At 34.1% G+C, this 9,983-nt stretch overlaps 1 protein-coding gene across 28 annotated transcripts in view; it reads left to right on the top strand.

Moving 5' to 3' along the window:
* The first annotated feature begins 7,750 nt into the window (after nucleotides 1-7,750).
* Nucleotides 7,751-9,983, top strand: part of LOC139514704 (peripheral plasma membrane protein CASK-like) — a 181,863-nt gene continuing 179,630 nt past the window's right edge. For 19 of the 28 annotated variants that reach the window (XM_071304246.1, XM_071304262.1, XM_071304267.1 and 16 more), the window contains exon 1: nucleotides 7,970-8,140. The gene's annotated coding sequence lies outside the window, so the exon portion shown is untranslated. Of the gene's footprint in view, nucleotides 8,141-9,983 lie in introns of all 28 variants that reach the window. The other 9 variants (XM_071304268.1, XM_071304270.1, XM_071304248.1 and 6 more) reach the window with 4 other exon arrangements.

Genomic DNA, 9,983 nt, shown 5'->3' with positions numbered 1-9,983 from the left:
ATCTGATTGGTTGATCGACTCCATATGATCTAAATGCGCTTCCGGAATGCTCTAAGTTATAGTCTATTCCAAAGAGTACGCCTCAATCACGTGATTTAAAATACGCTAAAAATAACTATGTAATGCAGTAGTTCGATATAGTACAAGGGAAGTAATAAAAAGTAATAACACAAAAATACTGAACTCCGAGGAAAATTCAAAACGGAAAGTCTCTAATCAATTGGCAAAATTAAAAGCCCAAACCGTGACATCAAACAAGTCGATAACAACTGTCACATTTCTGACTTGGTACAGGCAATTTTCTATGTAGAAAATTGTGGATTGAACCTGGTTTTATAGCTAGCTAAACCTCTCACTTGCATGACAGTTACCTCAAATTCAATCATATTGACAAAGTATTGTAGCTCATTGCTAAAAAGTAGCAATTACATCTTGAAACAAAATAGTGAAATTCAAAATTCAATTCAATTCAAATTGCAATTTAATTTAATTTAATTTAATTTAATCTAATCTAATTCAAATCAATTCAATTCAATTCAATTCAATTCAATTCAATTCAATTCAATTCAATTCTCAATTCTCACTTCAATTCAAATATTCCCTGCAAATGTTGCCTTTAAAAGTTTATCTCAGTCAAAGATGCAATTTTTTATGTCATGTTTAAATTATTGTGCTTTGATTGTCTTGCTGTTGACATTTTCTACGAAATGTATAATTGCAAAAGTTGAGAAAGCTATGTCCCTCTTACAGTTATTGAAAGGTAATCTCTACGAAATGTATAATTACAAAAGTTGAGATAGCTCTGTCCCTCTTACAGTTACCGAGAGGTAATAGATATCAAAGGGATAGTCAAACTAATAAGTTGAAAACGAACTGCCGATGTCATGAACTATACAATAAAAAATACTGAAAGGCAAACAATTTTCTACATTCACAACATATACAACTAAAAGAATAAGCAACACAAAAATCAGGTGCACTGGGATGGTAAGTAGATCCTACTTCACATGCACGTGGCACCCGTCGTGTTGCTATAGTGTAAGTACAAACCCAGAAATAATTCTACTTCATTCGATCACATTTGAGAAAAGGGGACGACATTGTGCATGGTTACGACATTGTGCATGGTTACGACATTGTGCATGGTTACGACATTGTGCATGGTTACGACATTGTGCATGGTTACGACATTGTGCATGGTTACGACAATTTGAAAATACTGAGATTTGAACATTTTCGTAAACTGAATCACAATCCACGAATCGTGAAATGAAGACCATAGTGTTTTACTTTTGTCTCACTCTGTACTTAGTCAGGACTCCGAATATGACAGCTTTTGATATAACCGTCGTAAATCAGTTACGAGTAATTCAGGGATTTCGTTACCACAAATACTTTTATATTATATATATGAAGATTTCGTTTTGGAAGATTGAATGTACATTAAGAATTCTTACCACATATAGGATATCACATCTTATTGTTAATGGTATTGTTGCTCATAGAGCCAACACTTTTGGATACGACTCACACAAACTCATTAATACTTAATTTGAATAAACTTGGTTTTTTTTTTAAAGATTGTGATTTTTAACAACGTATTTGGTTGTACTTGTAGAAAACTTGTTTCCTACGGGATAGCACATCCTCATTTTTACGAAAATGTTGTTAACCGTGCCCGGAAATTTAGAAATGACCCATGTAAACTTGTCGCTCCTTTAAATAAACTTATTCTAAAAGGTTACCTATTGAACACTGTAATAAGATCATTGAATATTGTTTTTATTGGTATAAATAATTCGGTATTAAATATTGACTTTGTTATCAGTAAATTAAAAGCTAACTAAATATTACTAGTATGTTATATACATAGACATATTCATGGATCTACAATCTGTTGACACCTGTATCTTGGTATTGCACAAGGTCGTGTTTTTCTCTGGCTGTTTATGACGTCTTTACACTAAATCCATTGGATGTTGGATGTGTACGGATTGATAGTTTAGTCTTAGATGCATAATTTTTTAATTAGTTGTTAGTGGCTTTGAACTAGCTGTCAGATAACTGTGAGTACTCTCAGATTTGTTCATTGTGTCTTTTTGTGTCGGGATGTATAAGTACCCGGCCACGTCCACTTGTATTTTTGTCCATCTGATGAGTTAAGCCTTTTTCAACTGATTTTTATAGTTCGTTCTTATGTTGTACTGTTATACCACTGTCCCAGGTTAGAGGGAGGGTTGGGATCCCGCTAACATGTTTAACCCCGCCACATTATTTATGTATATGCCTGTCCCAAGTCAGGAGCCTGTAATTCAGTGGTTGTCGTTTGTTTATGTGTTACATATTTGTTTTTCGTTCATTTTTTGATATAAATAAGGCCGTTAGTTTTCTCGTTTGAATTGTTTTACATTGTCTTATCGGGGCCTTTTATAGCTGACTATGCGGTATGGGCTTTGCTCATTGTTGAAGGCCGTACGGTGACCTATATTTGTTAATGTCTATATGTCAGTTTGGTCTCTTGTGGACAGTTGTCTCATTGGTAATCATACCACATCTTCTTTTTTATATTGTTTGACTTTCATCTGTTATATTTTATATTTGGTGTTGTTTTTTTTTTTTTTTTTTTTAACTTTTTAGTAAATTAAACATAACATATCTGTCAAGAATTATTATATTTAAATATACAATTCCTTGATCCTTTCAATAAAATATATATTATTATACTTACTTATATTTGGCCTTTTAACATTTTGCCGTTACATAAAGTCATGCTGTTTTCAGATTATGCATGACGTCTTTTTATTTGGGACAAAATGTGTTTATACATATAAGTTGTATTTGGACATGTATTTACTTTCAGTATTCGTGAGTACACACAGTACTTTTATCATTATGTTTTGCAGTGGCGGATGCAGGAATTTTCGAAAGGGGGGGGGGGGGTGCTAGCCCAGGGCAAAGGGGGGGTGCAGGGGGGGTGCAAACATATGTCCCGATTCAAATGCATTGATCGGCCAAAATAAAGGGGGGTGCGGACCCCCGGAACCCCCCCTCTGGATCGGCCACTGTTTTGTGCAAAAAACGCCTCCGGTGGCGGGAGTTTCTCCCTGCTTTGAAGATCCATTGGTGGCCGTCGGCTGCTCTTTGGTCGGGTAATTGGTGTCTTCATGACACATTACCCATTTTTATTCTGAATTTTATTCTCAACAATCTAATGAATCAAATACAACACATTCCCAACTGATGTTTACGCGTTGCTCTTATGTTGTTACACCAATGTACTGGTTTATGAGAGGCTTGAGCTCTCACAAACATGTCTAACCTCGCCCACATTCTAAATGAGCCTGTTCTTGGTCTCAGTGAGCCTGTAGTTCAGTGGTTGCCGTTGGTTGCTGTCGATGTCATATTAGTTTGGTTTGGTTTGTATTGTTTTGTAACAAATAAGTCGTTGATCATCTCTTTCCAATATCGTTGCCGTATTTTGTCATGTCAATGTCTTTTATAGCTGACTTAACGGGGTGGGTGTTGTTCATTATTGAAGATCGTACGGTGACCAACATAGGCTTGGACTTAGCATTCACCAAGTTGTAGACCTACATGCAAAGTAACAAAATTAATCCATTAGTTTCTTAGGTCTTTTATTCCTTCCCCCAACTCGTTACGACGAAATGATAATTAAAGTATTAATCCGCAAAATATTCAGATATATAAAGAGTTTTTGAATATATCTCAATATCACCATGCAGTTATTTTGAACAGAGGAAAATTTTAAACTACAAATTTAGAGTAATTTCACCAAGAATCTGGTAGATGCCAGATTATGCCCTGATAAAAGACTATTTTCTACTGTATTTTGCCGCAGTGTAAACATAATTCTAGTGGACAACTAGATAACACCTGGTCTAAATCGCGTAAAAATATTGTATTTGTTTATCCACTCAATGCAATATGGTTAACGACTAATAAAGACACAAGAAGCCAATTATTTAGTACTGAGACTATTATACTAGACTTATAGTATCTGTTATAGTAGTATCAGTTTAAAATTACAGCCTATTACATTGAGTGTGTAGGCAAAGGTGATATCTTTGGTGTTAGCTTGCTTTCTAGCTGAACCGTAGTCATTATAAGTTAAGTATACTACCCTTCTTTCGAAGTAGCCTAGTCCTACAGACAGATAGATTGGTTATCTGTCGGACTAGTCTACTCTTAAAGGAGGGAAGTTTACCGAACTTAATAATAACTTCACGGTTCAGCTAGCAAACAAGCTAACCAAATATATTACCTTTGTCTACACACTCAATGTAATTGGCTGTAAAGAAATATTGATATAATCTCGGTTACCATGTATGTCTCTGCATCAACAAAGTAAATAATGACAACTTCCCTTTTTGCCGACTTTACTAATACCACTGAAATAATGCGCAGAACTGTGTTGTTGTTTTTTTTTATATCTGCAGCAGACTATTTGTTGTATATTGCAGCATGCATGATCATAATCTGTACCTGTGTCACCAGCAAGTCAACAATTTTAGTCAGTTTTATTTGTAAAGACTCAGACGTACTTATAAATATAATTATTTTCTGTGACTGTATCTTACATTAATTTGTAGGATCCTTTACTATAGATAATTGAGCTGATATGTAACAATAACATCTCCATGCCTTATATATCATGTACTGTAGTACGACACTAGATTAAAACTGACGAGGCAAGGTAACACACGGCCACCAAAAGCTTTATTATTGTGAAGCCCCGATAGCCTAGCGGGACGGCTACAGTGCAGGCGATTTGGTGTCACGATATTTCAGTAGCATGGGTTCGAATCCCGGCGAGGGAAGAACAAAAAATTTGAATTTGCTAAAGCAAATTTACAGATCTAACATTGTTGGGTTGATGTTTAGACGAGTTGTAATTGAAAACTACGTTCAAACCTATGACTGCCAGTGGCCGGCGTAGTCAGGGTTGAAATGATGTGGATGTTTCGCCGAGGGGAGCGAGGCGAAATTTTTTTTTTTACCTTTTTATGCAGAAAAATATTTTTTATTTAAGCACATGTACTCCCCCAGAATCCGACACTAGTTAGATTTTTGTTTAAATTCAAAATACCCACCAATTCATATATTTATATTTTTAACCAAATTTTATTGTTTCCTCGAAACTACCATCATTCAATTCATAAATATTTGATGTAAAGTTTCCCACCCAATCTTATATTTGACATATCAAAAACGGACCTCATTACAGCTGCACTTCTGTAAAATTTAGGAACTTCGGAATATAGGAACTGAAGTGACTTCTCTTTCCAGGAATTTGAGTCTACAACCTTGGGTTTTTGGTTTTTGATTACTGAGCTAAACGCGTTGCAGGAGACATAAAAATACCGGGCGTCCGATCGTCTGGTCTTGTTAGCACTCTCATGTGTACAATTTTTGTTAGATTAAATGAATCTCATATCTTAAGCAATGTCTTTGACAATTTGGAAAATAAGTCGTAATCAAATATTTTTAACCAGTTATGGCCCTTTAAAATATAAATTGTAATGGAAATCACATTTCATTTGCTGTGAAGCTTTTATTTCTCTTAAGATATTGAAAAGAAAAAAGTGTTTTTTTAGTTATGCCTTGTTCCTAATTGCCCTTTGATAGATAAAAATATGACATGTAATGTTAAGCTGCTGCTATTTTTATTTTATTTTTGTCAAAATGATGTGGATGCTGAGCATCCGAGCATACATGCAAGCTACGCCACTGAATTTGCGTTGGATAAAAACCGCAATTTTTATACGTGTGCATGTAAAACAAATTGTATTGTTGAAGGGTCTAAATACAGCACAAACAACATTTTCCAAAAGACCAAAAAAGTGAAAAAGTATATTTAAACAAAGGGCATTTGACTAACAGGTCGAACAACTGATGTCCTTTAACCCTGCTGAATGCCATTGGCGATTGCCAAATAAAATTGATCACAAGATCAGGGGCGTAGCTAGAAAGAAACGATGTGCAAGCAACTACCGCCGAGCGGAGCGAGGCGAAAAATTTTTTGGACCCTTTTATGCAGATTTTTTTTTTTCGGTTTTCGGTCATAGGACGGTTAAAAGAGGAGCTACATGTAGAAAGGACTTATAAACAATTTATGAATGAAAACTAATTATTAATCTTCTGAATAGAGTAAATCATGGTAAATTGAATACATAAACAACACATTTTTGTGATACCAAAATTACTCAAAATTGTCCAAAATCTGCTCTTCGGGTCTAGGCAGAAACGAACTTCTCTATTACTTTGTCAATATTAACACTGAATTCCCGATGAATATGCAGTAATGCTAGCGATGATAACCTGTCGTTGTTCATTGTTGATCGTACATTTGCAAGTTTTCAACAGACGTATTACCTTGATATATCTCCACGGTAGCACCCGCGAGGTGTTATAAATCAACGTACGTGTTCGCCATCGAGCGACCTCCCAATTGAATACGTCAAAATTACATGCCAGGTCAGTTTCGTATGTCTCAGAGATTTCTTCGTTTGTTATATTTCCAACAACACAAGGAAGCAGATACGGCGCAAAGAAGCGATTTTCTAATAATACCAGACGCGACTCCACTCTCCAGTTTCATTATCATATGGTCTATGAACGCAAAATATAATGAGACTTTCCAATACTGTTTTGGCGTGTTTGCAGGGTGATTGGGTCTTGTTGTCTGTCGAACACATCGCCTCAGGATCTGATAAATCTAATGCCGATTGGTACATCTCATTCCAAACAGATAAACCGTACTCAGTAAAATGTGCTCCAAAACTACATGTCTTAGACTGAGTATAACAAATTCAAATCTTGTAAAAGATACAAGTTGCTGTCCGATTTTTTCATGATCTCCAATAAAACTTTTATTTTGAAACCAAATGCCGTTATTTAATGACATTTCATTAATCCAAAAATAGTGACAACATATGTGTTTCCTTTAATCATTTAATTTATATTTTTATTTTGCCATATTTTTTTTTGGATGCCGAATCGATGTGCACGCAACTGCGTGTTAGCGTATATGCAGCTACGCGCCTGAAGATGTAACAAAATGGATCTTAATATAAATTTAATACTAAACAGAAAACAATTAACTTGTGGCCATGATGTAATGCCACAAAACTAAGGTGTTTTTTGTACACCAGATCCGGATTTCGACAATAAATGTCTCTTCAGTGATGTTAGGGATCAAAACGGTATTTGGGAGGCCATATAGAATTTGCCCTCATTTTTAGATAGACTCTTGAATTTTAACAGTCAATATAGGATGAACGGATCATATAAACCGGAGAGAAAATATGATACAAGTCCAAACGAAAAAATATAAACTTGAAGTCTGAATTCAAAACTACGTTCAAACCTATGATTGCGTTGGATAAAAAAAAGTTATGATAAAATTTGAAGGCAATTGTTTATAAAAGGTACAATGTTTAAACAAATGTTTTAAACAATGATTCTAAAAGAATAACACCTATTCAATAAAGAAATAATGAAAACATAAAAAAAATATTTAGAAACAGGGGGTATATTTCCCCATATCGCCCGAGACACTATCAGTACACTAAAATCCTTGATTTAAAGTGGAAAGCGGAAACGTAACAACTATATCAAATCGCAAATTTAAACCATCGTATATTTTTTTTCATTTTTTCCACTTGAGACTATATTAGCTATACTTGCAGGTTTAAAATACTTTTGTCTAATCAGTTTTCAGCCCAACAACAATTTTATCGGATTATATAGTGTATTATAATAAACATTTTAAAATGTTTATGATTTGACCATGGTGATATATATTTGAAAATCATTTCAGTTTTAAAATAATATCACAATTCTATGGATATCTTATTTTTTAGTGTTGGTAGTTATCTTGGATTTGATTGGGATTTTGAAATTATGTAGTTTGAGAACGCCCAAATGTTTATCTGACCCCATAATTCGTCGCGCACCTGGTACTTCCGCTATGGAGTAAAGAATCACATCAATACACATCACCTGCTATTTAACGATTAATTACTTGATTAAGCAGTTAATTAAAACCTGCACGGTCTATTAACTCTTAAGGCAGTTAAAGGGAAGCCTACCTGACATGACACTGGCCATCAAATAACTTGTAAGTTTAAGTTTATGCAATGATAATGACAATACCAACTGTTTGGAGCATGCTAAACTTTAAAATGTTTTGCACTTTTCACTTAAAGTGGAAAGACTGCCACTTGTTCCTGGTAAAAAAATAAACTCCCTTTAAAAATTCCTAAAACTAAAGTTTGTATAGTTTTGTTTCGGTACAGAACTTAACTTAAGCAAGTGCCTGTGAGTGAAATTTTGATAGGCAAGTTGTTTTATTAATATTACTATTAAATACATAGTCTAGATTTCATTAATTTTTCCCTAAGTCATATATTTTGTGTAAGTACATACATTTGCATAAATTACATTTCATGATGCTCTCTGTGTGAACAGTTTTCCCTTTAGATAAAATGAAGTGAGGTGATAATGAACAGATGAAGAAGAAAGTTATAAAATTAAAATCCAAACAATGTCATGTAATATATAAAAAAGATAATTATAAATACAAGCATTTAACATTGACTCAATTTTATTATGATTAGACAGGGTAAACATTTCCCAAATTTGCAAAGGAAATAAATCATCTTGCAAAGTTCTCTAACTTCAATTCAGACAATCAATAACCCACATTTCAACGAGGGCTTACATCTCATTTACCTCGGTTTACTGGAAATTCAGGATACTACTTAATGTAGAAGATGGCTTCATATCTTGATCTTTCCTCAAGTTTGATGTCTTCATACTAGAATCTATGACAAACTTAATTAATTCAACTTTCCAGGTGTCAACTCCCCATTTACTAGTACCAACGTTAACGTTATGTTCTGCTCAATCATAATATGTTTGTTATACATCTCAGTTAATATGTTAAACCTTTTCATGTTCACACTATATGGACTTTATTAGTGTCATGTGTGTACTCCTAACACAAAAGGTGTCATACCACCAATTAAAAGTCCCTATCTGTTCAACCAAATTTTGCAATTTTCACAGCTTTCTAAATATTTTACCTTAAGTTTAACTTCATAGAAACCAGGTATATCCTGAATCGTACATGTATCGGCTTTCTACATGCCAATTTTCAACAGATGTTTAAAATCATATAAAAAAGAAAAGGTCTTCGGAATAGAGATACATTGTACCATTAAAAAACCCCTGGTTTTCTGGAAATCTTAAATTAATAGTATACATGTACTATGGAGTGCATTAATCCTCAATTTTGAATGCAAACTCATAAACAAGTAAATTTTAGCTCAAAATGGTCTTAATATATTTCTCTTTCACCAAAAGTTTCATTTCTGCCAATTTATTGGTTAGTTTAAGTAAACTATGACATCAAGTGTACTATTTTTTGTCTGAGTAGGCCTACTTTCACATACGTTCTAAATTGGAGGGAGTAATTGGTGGTGTGACACCAAAAAATGCTACAACAGTATTATGAAATGTATGAGGAAGAACGACTATTGTTTACTAATTAACGAAAGAAAAACAGTAACATTGCTTTACATAAACCTCAGTCGTCTCAGGGACATTTATAAACAAGCTTTGTAAGTAGCCTAGTCATTTGATTATAAGTGTTATGAATGTTGCTTTCTCAACATTTACAAAAATTTTCGCCTTAAAAACTACTTGGCCAAATTTAAACAATACTTGGCCACAGTTGTCATTGGGGTATCAAATTTTAAACTGTCCAATGACCCTGCCTGCCTTAACCAAGGTCCATTCCAACATGGTTAAAAATAGAAGAACAGGGTGAAATGCAAGTTTTAGCTATTGTATTGAAAACCTGCAATCAATAAAGAAAATATGATAGACAACTTTCGAGTTCGGTGCATTTCCGTCAAAAACTTTAGTTTTAGTGAACGTCATTTGTGCGTTTAGGGGCG

Source organism: Mytilus edulis, chromosome 3 (genome assembly GCF_963676685.1).
Source record: "Mytilus edulis chromosome 3, xbMytEdul2.2, whole genome shotgun sequence".
Lineage (NCBI taxonomy): Eukaryota > Metazoa > Mollusca > Bivalvia > Mytilida > Mytilidae > Mytilus > Mytilus edulis.
This window is presented reverse-complemented; position numbering and strand designations above follow the sequence as displayed.